The sequence below is a fragment of the Cryptotermes secundus genome, unplaced genomic scaffold (genome assembly GCF_002891405.2).
Source record: "Cryptotermes secundus unplaced genomic scaffold, Csec_1.0 scaffold230, whole genome shotgun sequence".
NCBI classification, from domain to species: domain Eukaryota; kingdom Metazoa; phylum Arthropoda; class Insecta; order Blattodea; family Kalotermitidae; genus Cryptotermes; species Cryptotermes secundus.
In genome coordinates, this window is record NW_019722429.1 from 1,113,824 (window position 1) to 1,123,338 (window position 9,515).

Genomic DNA, 9,515 nt, shown 5'->3' on the forward strand with positions numbered 1-9,515 from the left:
AGTCACCGTTTTCCCGCCGTAACGGCCTGGGTTAGATCCCAGTTCAGATCGTGTGGGATTCGTGGTGGACAAAGAGGCACTGGGGCAGGTTTTTTCCGAATACTTCGGTTTCCCGTTCCAGTTATCATTCAAAAAACTGTTCCATGCACATGAATCATCCTATCATCGACGGTCTATGATCTGGCTACCGAGAGCGTCGTTAAATAACAACAAAACCAAAGCGTTCTTCACAACTTTGCACAATAAGTGCATCCATTATCGTCTCAGTAAGAAGTCCGCAACTTGACTCTAACCCAGAATAATTTAAATACAATCCCATCACTTTCTCTTAAGATTCGGTCTTTATAGTACTCTCCATCATACGCCTAAATCTGTGAAGAGATATATTTTTGAGAGTTCTCTAAATCCGAACTGTGGCTGTAATTATTTGCCCATGCGTGCCATATCTTATCTTAATCATCTTAGCAATATTAAGCACATACTAGTATGAAACATAGAAGTATTCGTTACAATTTCCCCTCTCTTTCCATCCCTGCATGTTCCATCAGTAGTTGATTCTACATTGTTACACAAACTGTTAAGCATATAAAGTGCTATCTACGTCTCTTATGCCTGTCTTGTCGTTCATTACGATGCAGCATGCCGAAGGAACGTCGAACATTCATTTTAGCACAGAAGGCAAGGACGGTAGCAATAGCAACCATATATTTTACTTAATTAATACTGCAGTATATTAAATGTAGGTATTCAGGTACCACTAGCCGAATTAGAGGCCGGATCACAAATTGAACACCTTCGCAAATAAATGAAAAATGAAAATTCCTGCCACGGAAAGAAGAAATCCACATGACTCTAACTCAGTGTCACTAAAATTATATTGTCACGTGTAAGGGGTTAGCGTGACAAATATTAATGGGTTCTAGATTTTATGATTGTGTTTATTGGCACTTCTTCACAATTACAGTTACTTAAAACAGCTCACATATTGAACTCCTGCACGACGTCTGTCTTGTGAGTAATCTCGGACTGATCTCTACTCTCACTCACTCACTCTCTCTAATTCACGAATCCACTGCCTTTTATAACTTCCTGAGAACTAACTGAGATCACTGCCTCCAAGAATTCCATTCTGCTCTTCGTGAATGCGTTGTCTCTGGAACCGTGCAATCATTCCCAACCAACTGTTTGGTTTTCCAAGTGTTTACATCTTTCAGTTTCCGTATCCGTGAAAACTGTGTTTCGTAATTAGTTGGATTCTATGAATCAATCCCTCCGTGGCAACGTGTTTGCCTATTCGTTTCCTAGAAAAGGCCCGCATATCACAATATTAGAAAATAATTTTATCGGATAAATATGCAGTAGGATTAGTTTTGTGACCACGATAAGTGATTAATTCGACCAATGAAGTGTGCAAAGTGTGAAGAAGGTTTTTGGTTTTGTCTTTGTTTAATGACACTCTCAGGAGCCAGACTGCATAGCTTCGATGCTGGTTCATCTATATGGAACACTCCGTAGAATGATAACAAGCAGGGGAAACTGAAATATTCGGTGAAAACCTGCCCCAGTGCCACTCTGTCCGCAACACGTGAATAGGCAGGGAGAAGTTGCCCCAAAAATTTGCGAAACCTTATGTGATACTACGATCCAAAGATGAAAGTGTTACGTCAAAATGAAGCATTTATTCTACCGAAATCAATTAGTTCGAAGACAATCAGGGAACTCAAGTGTGTTTCTTCTACAAATAGAACCAATTCCATGAATTCATTTTGTGGACGTCCCGATGAAGTGGATTTGTTTCAATTTACCTAATCCTTTCAGCAGCATTATGGCCCTAGGTTCGACTTATCCTCTAATAGATGTGAGTACCAGGAGTCTTCCTGGGGTTAAAGGACGGCCGGTGCATAAGGCTAACAACCTTACCGCGACCTGTGAACCGACTGTCTAGAGAAAATGTGGGAGTCTAGACGTCTCACAATCCTATCAGCCTCTAAGGCCTCTTATAGGGATAAATTTACCTTTTTGTGGTCAAAATGTGGTGATATTGGAATCAAACAGAAGTAAGCAGAAACTATTATGGTTTAATTCATAATTTATTTTCAATATACATGCGACTTGGTTCATTTAACGACAACTTATTAACTACGTGCCTTATGTAAAAATGAAAGAATGAAAATCAGCGATGAATTACGAAGGATCTGAAAGAATGTGGCCACAATATTGTCGCATGTTTTCTAGGCAACGCGACAAAAAAATTCACGTTGGTCTCGGATTTGAAAGAATATTTATCGGAGAATCGCTCTTTACACTCACAAATACAATTATTCGGACTTTAGACGTTGTCTCTTCAGTTATGCACTCTTGCACGGCTAATCTCGGTCAGGTGTCTTTAGTTCTGGTCGGAGCTCAACTGTCGTCGGTTACGAAATCTACTGGTCTCTTGTCGGATACGAACTCTGCTGGTCTGTTGTCAGACACGAACTGTTATATCCTGCACTCGAGCTGAATAGGGAACACCTTATAGAAAGGTTAATTTCGCCCGCTGCTATGCAACGAATCTCTTGTTGCTGCGGGAATATGTGTCTGCCTCAAACACTTTGTTACAAATAACGGTGGACACCTCATTTATATACTTTAATCTCCGGGCCAACGGATTCTTACGCATTGCTGCCTAGGAATTGCTAGCCGTTGAATAGTGATGGACGTCTTATAGTCCGCCTTTTAGGAAGCATGTCACAATATATTACCGTATTTACGCATGTATAGGCCGCACATTTTTTTGTCAAAAATTCGAGAGGAAAACTGGGGTGCGGCTTATATTCGAAATATTCTAAATCACACTTCATTTTAAAAAAATTATATTCATAATTAGTAATACAGGGTGTAATACTCCTGAAATAATATTCCAAGAAAATTATTTTTTCTATAATTTCTGTCTGAAAATTGTGGTGCGGCCTATACATGCGTAAATACGGTATATGCAATTATCTCAGAATTTTCATTAATAAAAGGCAGAAAAACCGTAAGTACGGCCGATATCAGGAATGAGACTCGAATGAGGGACCTCCATAGCAAGAAACAAACGCTCTGACTACTCAGGATGAAGCGACGAATGTGACATATGTCACTTATACAAACACGGTAATATATCTGCATGCTAGACGTGAAGTTGTCTCGAGATACTCTGAATGCAGGATCCAGGGAGCAGCCAGAACGAATTGACAATGACAGACAGGGTTACGCAGTGTTAGCCAACACAGTGGGCTGGAGCGAACTGCAACGAGTCAGTCAATTGGTAGCTTGCGTAATGCTTATTACTGCGCATAGTGAAACCATTAATTAAGCAGTCATGTGGCAGTGAGTGACATGCGCGGTAGCAGAGCTCTAGGTTCATTCCCCGGTTATATCTTAAACTCAGCACTTGATCTTATGATTAACATTACGGACGTAGAAAATTCTATTTACAGGTCTGGACCCTACAATTCAGTTGGAAGAAAGAAGAAAGAAATGAGAGTGAGAAACGGACAGAAAAGTAAGAAATGGAATGTAGAATAAGAAACAGTATAATATAAAGGAATATAAAAAATAATGAGGGAAAAGAAACGAAGATCAACAATTGTTAAAGAAGAAGAAGAACTCCATCAAGTGTAACTAATTCGAAAATGACGAGTAAAATGTGTTACACTTGATGGCTGTCTTGTTCTTTAGCAGTTCATATAAAATGTAACGGTCGAGATGTTTCATCATGAGAGAGATACATTTTTGTTTCACAAGAATTTTAAGCTAAGCTTCTTACAAAATGTATGGTTAAAAGAAAAAACCTGGACTCCATCAAATTTGTTTACTGTATCATTCTTCGCCTCAGTGCAGAGATGCAATTAGCAGACATATGGAGAGGCACACACAAAGGTCCAGAATACAATTTATTTGATAAACTTCGTTCAAGATCTTTATTTGAAAAGAGGAAAAGAGCGGTTAGAATATTCAGTCTCTTAGCTGAGCTGTGTCGCTGGAACATAAGACAAGTGCTAACTGTCGGTCCGTAACAGATTTAAGTCCTGATGTAGTCGTGTGCATGGGATAAGACTTGCAGAAATTAATCAGCCATTTTGTGAGTGACTATTGAAGTCACAGCAGGAGGGATTATGGGGCCACCCCAACTGCAAGTCACGTCAGGGCGTTGTGAAGCCACGTGACTAAGGCATTTAAAATTACGAAATACATTCTATTTAGTTCATAGCCATGACGGTCAGTTTATCGTCCGTCTGTGCCAAGTTAAATACTGGTGGTATAATTTGAAGACAATGGTATCAAGTTGAAAATGAACCCCTGAATAACACTTTTTCATTGCTTCTTTAATGAATATAAAGTAGGGTCATCTGCCGGTTGCACAAATGAAGCAAGCACAATATACCTTATATCTTGCTCCTTCCAGACAAACATTGGAGTTGTAGCTCTCGTTTCGTTTCGCGTAAATCCCACTTCACTAATATCAACCGCCCCAACATTCAACTGCATACATCCGACACTGAAACACACAAAGAATGGAAAGAAAAAATACATAGGGTTTTTGCCTCAAATTACTTCTCAGAAAAGAAACTTACATGAAATGAACCCTAAATTGTAAAAGTAAAGTTGTCTCTGTGCTTAACTAATTAGGCACTACGCCATGAAGGCATATGGGGGAGTGGATGTATAGATCCACATCTTCTTGACCTCGGCAATAGCTGGATGTGAGTGGTCAGCTTCACGCCCCAACCGCTTTACCTTCGGGGCAAGAGACCCGGTACCCATTGGATAGAAGATTGAGTGGAGTTCAGAGTCGGTCTGGACGAGGTGGTGAAGAGAAAATTCTTGACCCTACCGGGGTTCGAACTCCGACCTCTCGGTCTTCCAACCCGTAACCAGTCGCTATACCGACTGCGCTATCCAGGCTCCACTCTAAATTGTTCTCGATAATAAACTGACATAGAAAAGCAGCTATCTCGCCGAGTGTCTCCCTGTCCTCTCAATAGAACCAGATGCACAAATTGAGTTTATTTTTAAATAAACAAGAATCAGTACCAAGAAAATTAGATGGTATTTAATCGTAATTAAAATCAAGTTTAAACGAAACAGAGTATCGTCTTTAATTAATAATTATATATGTCATACAACTCTCAGTTCTTTTTTATATCAACGATATTTTAAAGTAAGCACCGGAGTCGAACACGACAAGTCTGTTCACAATTAGGAGCGGAGGAGGAGTAATGAGAAAAAGCCAACACATCAGACTAGAAGCGTTAGTCTTTATCTGTGGCTGTGGAGGGAGAGAGAAAGCTACAGGGCGTGACAGGCTCTTGTTGGTTTCCATAGAAATTATTCAATTTCTCCACTCATTGCAAAATGGATAAAAGAAAAGAGACAGAAACAAAGCCAGAAGGAAAGAAAGAAGAGAATAGACCATTTGTCAGGTACAGACTAAGCTGGGAGGTTAGTATAATTGAGACGGATTTCTATGAGCCGTACGTGAGGGCATGTACTGTGTTCAAGTGTCTCTGAAAAGAGACGAGTTGTGGGCTCCTCTATTTCAGCGAGTGTGTTTGACAGGTCATTGAGAGTCACTCTCTGTAAGTAAGGTCAGTGAATCAGTTTGTCAACCTCAGAAGTTTATGAGTCAGTCGCTGTCAGATTCTGAGATCAGTGAGATAGTCATTCTGTCAGATTCTGAGATCAGTCAATCAGTCATTCTGTCAGTCCTTTAGTTAAATGAGTCAGTTGATAAGGTCTGTGAGCTAATCATCCTTCAGTCTGTAAGGTCACTTTCTCAGTATCTCAGGAAGCGGCTCAGTAATTCTATCAGAAAAGTGGCTGAGTTAGTCTCCTTGACAGTCTCAGAGGCCAATTAATCAGCCACACTGTCTCTAAACATAGTGAACTAGTCGTTCTGTCATTCTGTTAGATCAGTGAGTCAGTATTATATTACTGAGGTCAGTGATTCAGTCATTCTTTCAGTAGGATCAGTGACCCGATATTTGTTCAGTCTCTGAGGTCCGTGAGACAGACAATTTATCAGCCTGACCAGCTGACCAATAGATCAGAATCTGAAATGCAGTTCAAAACCCTGAACTGTGTTACGTAGGTCTAATATATTAATACTGGTCAGCGTGCAATTTGTACGGGGACAAGTTGAAACTGGAAGGGGCTGATCAGCAACTATCGACAGACAGAAATTTACTGGATTTAACATTGATTAATTACTAGACAGGTTATAATTAAATCTGTTGTACTGTGTAGAGACAATATGCAAGCCCCTGAAGTAACTAGTGTTCCTAATTAAATTCAGCGGTGATTGATGAAGTACTTCAAGAGCGGCTTGCTTCATATCGAAGACTTTTCCTCCGGTTTTGTCTGTAACTCCTGGGAGAATGCTGTAAGGCCTGTAAACTGCTTATAGCTCATGCTTGTTAATTACTATGTATCGTAAGTTAGATCCTGAGGGCCTCACAATACACAAAGTAGTTTTCACAACCACCCAGAGGACACCAAAATATTCATTGTAGTAACAGAGTAATGCCTATTGAGAAATCAACAGACAATTATTGAAACGACAAGCATATATTAACAACAGCCCTTCAGCTATCATCCATTCCGTTAAATGTATTCAGGACAACGGACGGGACACGTAACATGATTATGGAGAACAGAACTGCAGACGTAATTCTTACTTACTTATTTACTTACTTTCTTACTCATTGAGCTGAGCCCTTCTGGAAGAGCCGCCAATTCTGCAGCTACTCAAGAATTTCCCAGCATTTTATGGAACCCGAAGGTTCATTACCGTATTCACAAGTACCCTCCACTGGTCCCTATCCTCAGCCAGATCAATCCAATCAATAGCATTCCATCCTATCCCTCTAAGATCAATTCTAATATTGTCCACCGACCTACGCCTTGGTCTTCCCAGTGGTCTCTTTCCTTCTGGCTTTCCCACCAATATCCTATGCGCATTCCTCGTCTCCCCCATTCGTATTGCATGCCTGCTCACCTCATCCTCCTTGACTTGATCATTCTAATTATACTTGGAGAAGAGTACAAGTTATGAAACTCCTCATTATGCAGTTTTCTCCAGCCTCCTGTGACTTCATCTCTCTTCGGTCCTAATATTCTCCTCAACACCCTGTTCTCGAACACCCTCAGTCTATGCTCCTCCTTTAATGCCAGAGACCAAGTTTCACACCCATAAAGAACCACAGGCAAAATTATAGTTTTGTATATTCTAATTTTTATATTTTTGGACAGCAGACGGGAAGACAAAAGATTCTGGACTGAATGGTAGCAAGCATTACCCGAGGTCAGTATCCTCTTAATTTCCTCCTGAATTATGTATCGATCTGTTATCGTTGTTCCCAAATATATGAAGTGTGCCAAATTTTCAAAACATCTGTTTCCTATATTTATTTCATGATTTTCCCTGCATTTTGGTGACGAGACAGCAGACGTAATTATAGCAGGAAAATTTGAAAGCATGGTAGGAAAAACATACAAAGGGATCCTATTGAAATGAATCCTAGAATAATAGTGTATGGATGTGAAAATGTGAAACAGATATTCCGGGCACAGAATAAAGTCTATTTGCCTGCTCTGTGACAATGGAAATAGATCTATACATTTTATAAAAGTCGAGAAAGTTCTTCCAAACCGCCCAAGTGACTATTACATTCTCAAGAAGGACCCCCTTCCGTCGAGTCCCTGTAAGTTGGCTATAGCGCTTCGTGGTTTAACGGCTTTGAACAGAGAGCTATAGGAAAGGGAGAAACTGTCATTATACGAGTATTACTGTTTCTTGAACAACCAACTGGCTAGCATTGTATTGTATTGTATTGTATTGTATTGTATTGTATTGTATTGTATTGTATTTGGAGAGGGCGGGTTTCCCCATGCACTTAGACCAACTGTTGGTCCATTGTGCGTCCCTCTATGATATTCTACCAGTCTCTATTCCCTACCGGTACTGGTGCGTGCCATCAGTCCCGACTCAGCCAGCGAGTTCGGCCTCGACTGGCTCAGCCGTATCTCGATGCGTCCCCCATCTACCAGAGGCGTTAGAGACTACTGTTGGGTGGGAAACGTCCGTAATTTGGCTCAGTGGTCCCCTTGGGACATGAGGTTCTTTTGCGTGCCGTAAAGCTACGACACGGGACCCACGGCTTAAAGTCCCTCCCTCCCGGAGGATTTGTTCCCTGAATTTTTCCGCCCTTAAAAATTCCACGATCTCCGCCGCGTTTGAACCCGCGTACCTTGAGTCACGAAGTGGGAACGTTACCCCTAGACTACGGGGGCCGCTGGCTAGCTAGCATACTTAGAGCCCTACCTACTTTTTCTACCCAAACATGTAACATGGTCGCCGCCATTTTCGTCGTCATCCTAGTTGCTGTGTTCTTAAAAAATAAGCACTCCGGCCCAACCTGATTGTCCCATCCGAACTAAATCCTCATGCATTTTTAGTTCTTCCAACATCTATATTCTTTCTTCATGGATCTTAAAGTAAATTTCTCTTCGGGACACGATATTATGCAATTTCTTCACACAAGTTTCCACCATTCATCTTACCTACGTGTTCTTAAATTCTACCTGTAATATCATTAATTTATGATTTCTTTCCAACGAATTCGCTCCTCTTTGGTTATCGTAGTGTAATTGCTGCTACTGATCTCAGAAAAGACACTTCAAAATCTTCAGGGCACCTATTTCAGTCTGCTATTGTCAAAACGTTTGCTTTAAGTGACAGAAGAGGGCTTTCCACTATATTACTCTCTCACAAATTCGTCTAACGTCCTTGTTGTATTAATTTCGGCAGTCATATTTGTTTGCTATGATTATTTTGTTGTTAAAGTATGAAAATTCGCCTTGCACTTTATGAAAATTCCTCCTTTCACAATCGAATTTCTTTGTCAGTTATCTTTGCTAAACTCTGTTATATTCCTTCTTGTATTAGTCGCTGCAGTGAAATCTCAGAACTTAACCGCTGTCTCCTAAAACCATTTTCTAGCCACCGCATCCCATTATTAAGCAGTTTAAGCCATTCAGTACCCACACGGCCTATTTCTCCAAGATAACTTTAAGTGTTATCGTTTCTCCTATTTCTAGCGCTCCCAAATGATTTCTTTTATCCATTTCTCTTTTCCCCTTTGCGTACTACACACGTTTCAAAACTCGTATACCAGATTTAATTCCTGAAACAATATTAGGTGAAACGTACAAATTATCAAGCTCTTCATTATGTAGTTTTCCCCATTCTTTCGGTGGTTGCTCTCTCTTGCATTCAGATACTTGTATATTGCTTTGTTCTTGAACTCTGTGAATCTTCTGGTACTCTTCGTGTTAGTGTACCCAGTCTGAGGCGCAGTAAACAGTGCAAAGCTGTCGTTTTGTTTCGTTGTTTCCTGGAAACAGAGACACAAACGCTTCCCATTCCGTGCATGCTGAGGCACCCAGTATCTGGCTGCTGTGTTGGGCGCCCTGGAGGAGTGGTGGAT

The 9,515-nt window shown here is 40.7% G+C and overlaps 1 long non-coding RNA gene across 1 annotated transcript in view; it reads right to left on the bottom strand.

The window, feature by feature from the left end:
• Positions 1 to 4,339: 4,339 nt before the first annotated feature.
• Positions 4,340 to 9,515, bottom strand: part of LOC111861336 — a 196,082-nt gene continuing 190,906 nt past the window's right edge. Inside the window, exon 4 of the long non-coding RNA XR_002842220.2 lies at positions 4,340 to 4,525. This is a non-coding gene — a long non-coding RNA (uncharacterized LOC111861336). The remainder of the gene's footprint in view (positions 4,526 to 9,515) is intronic.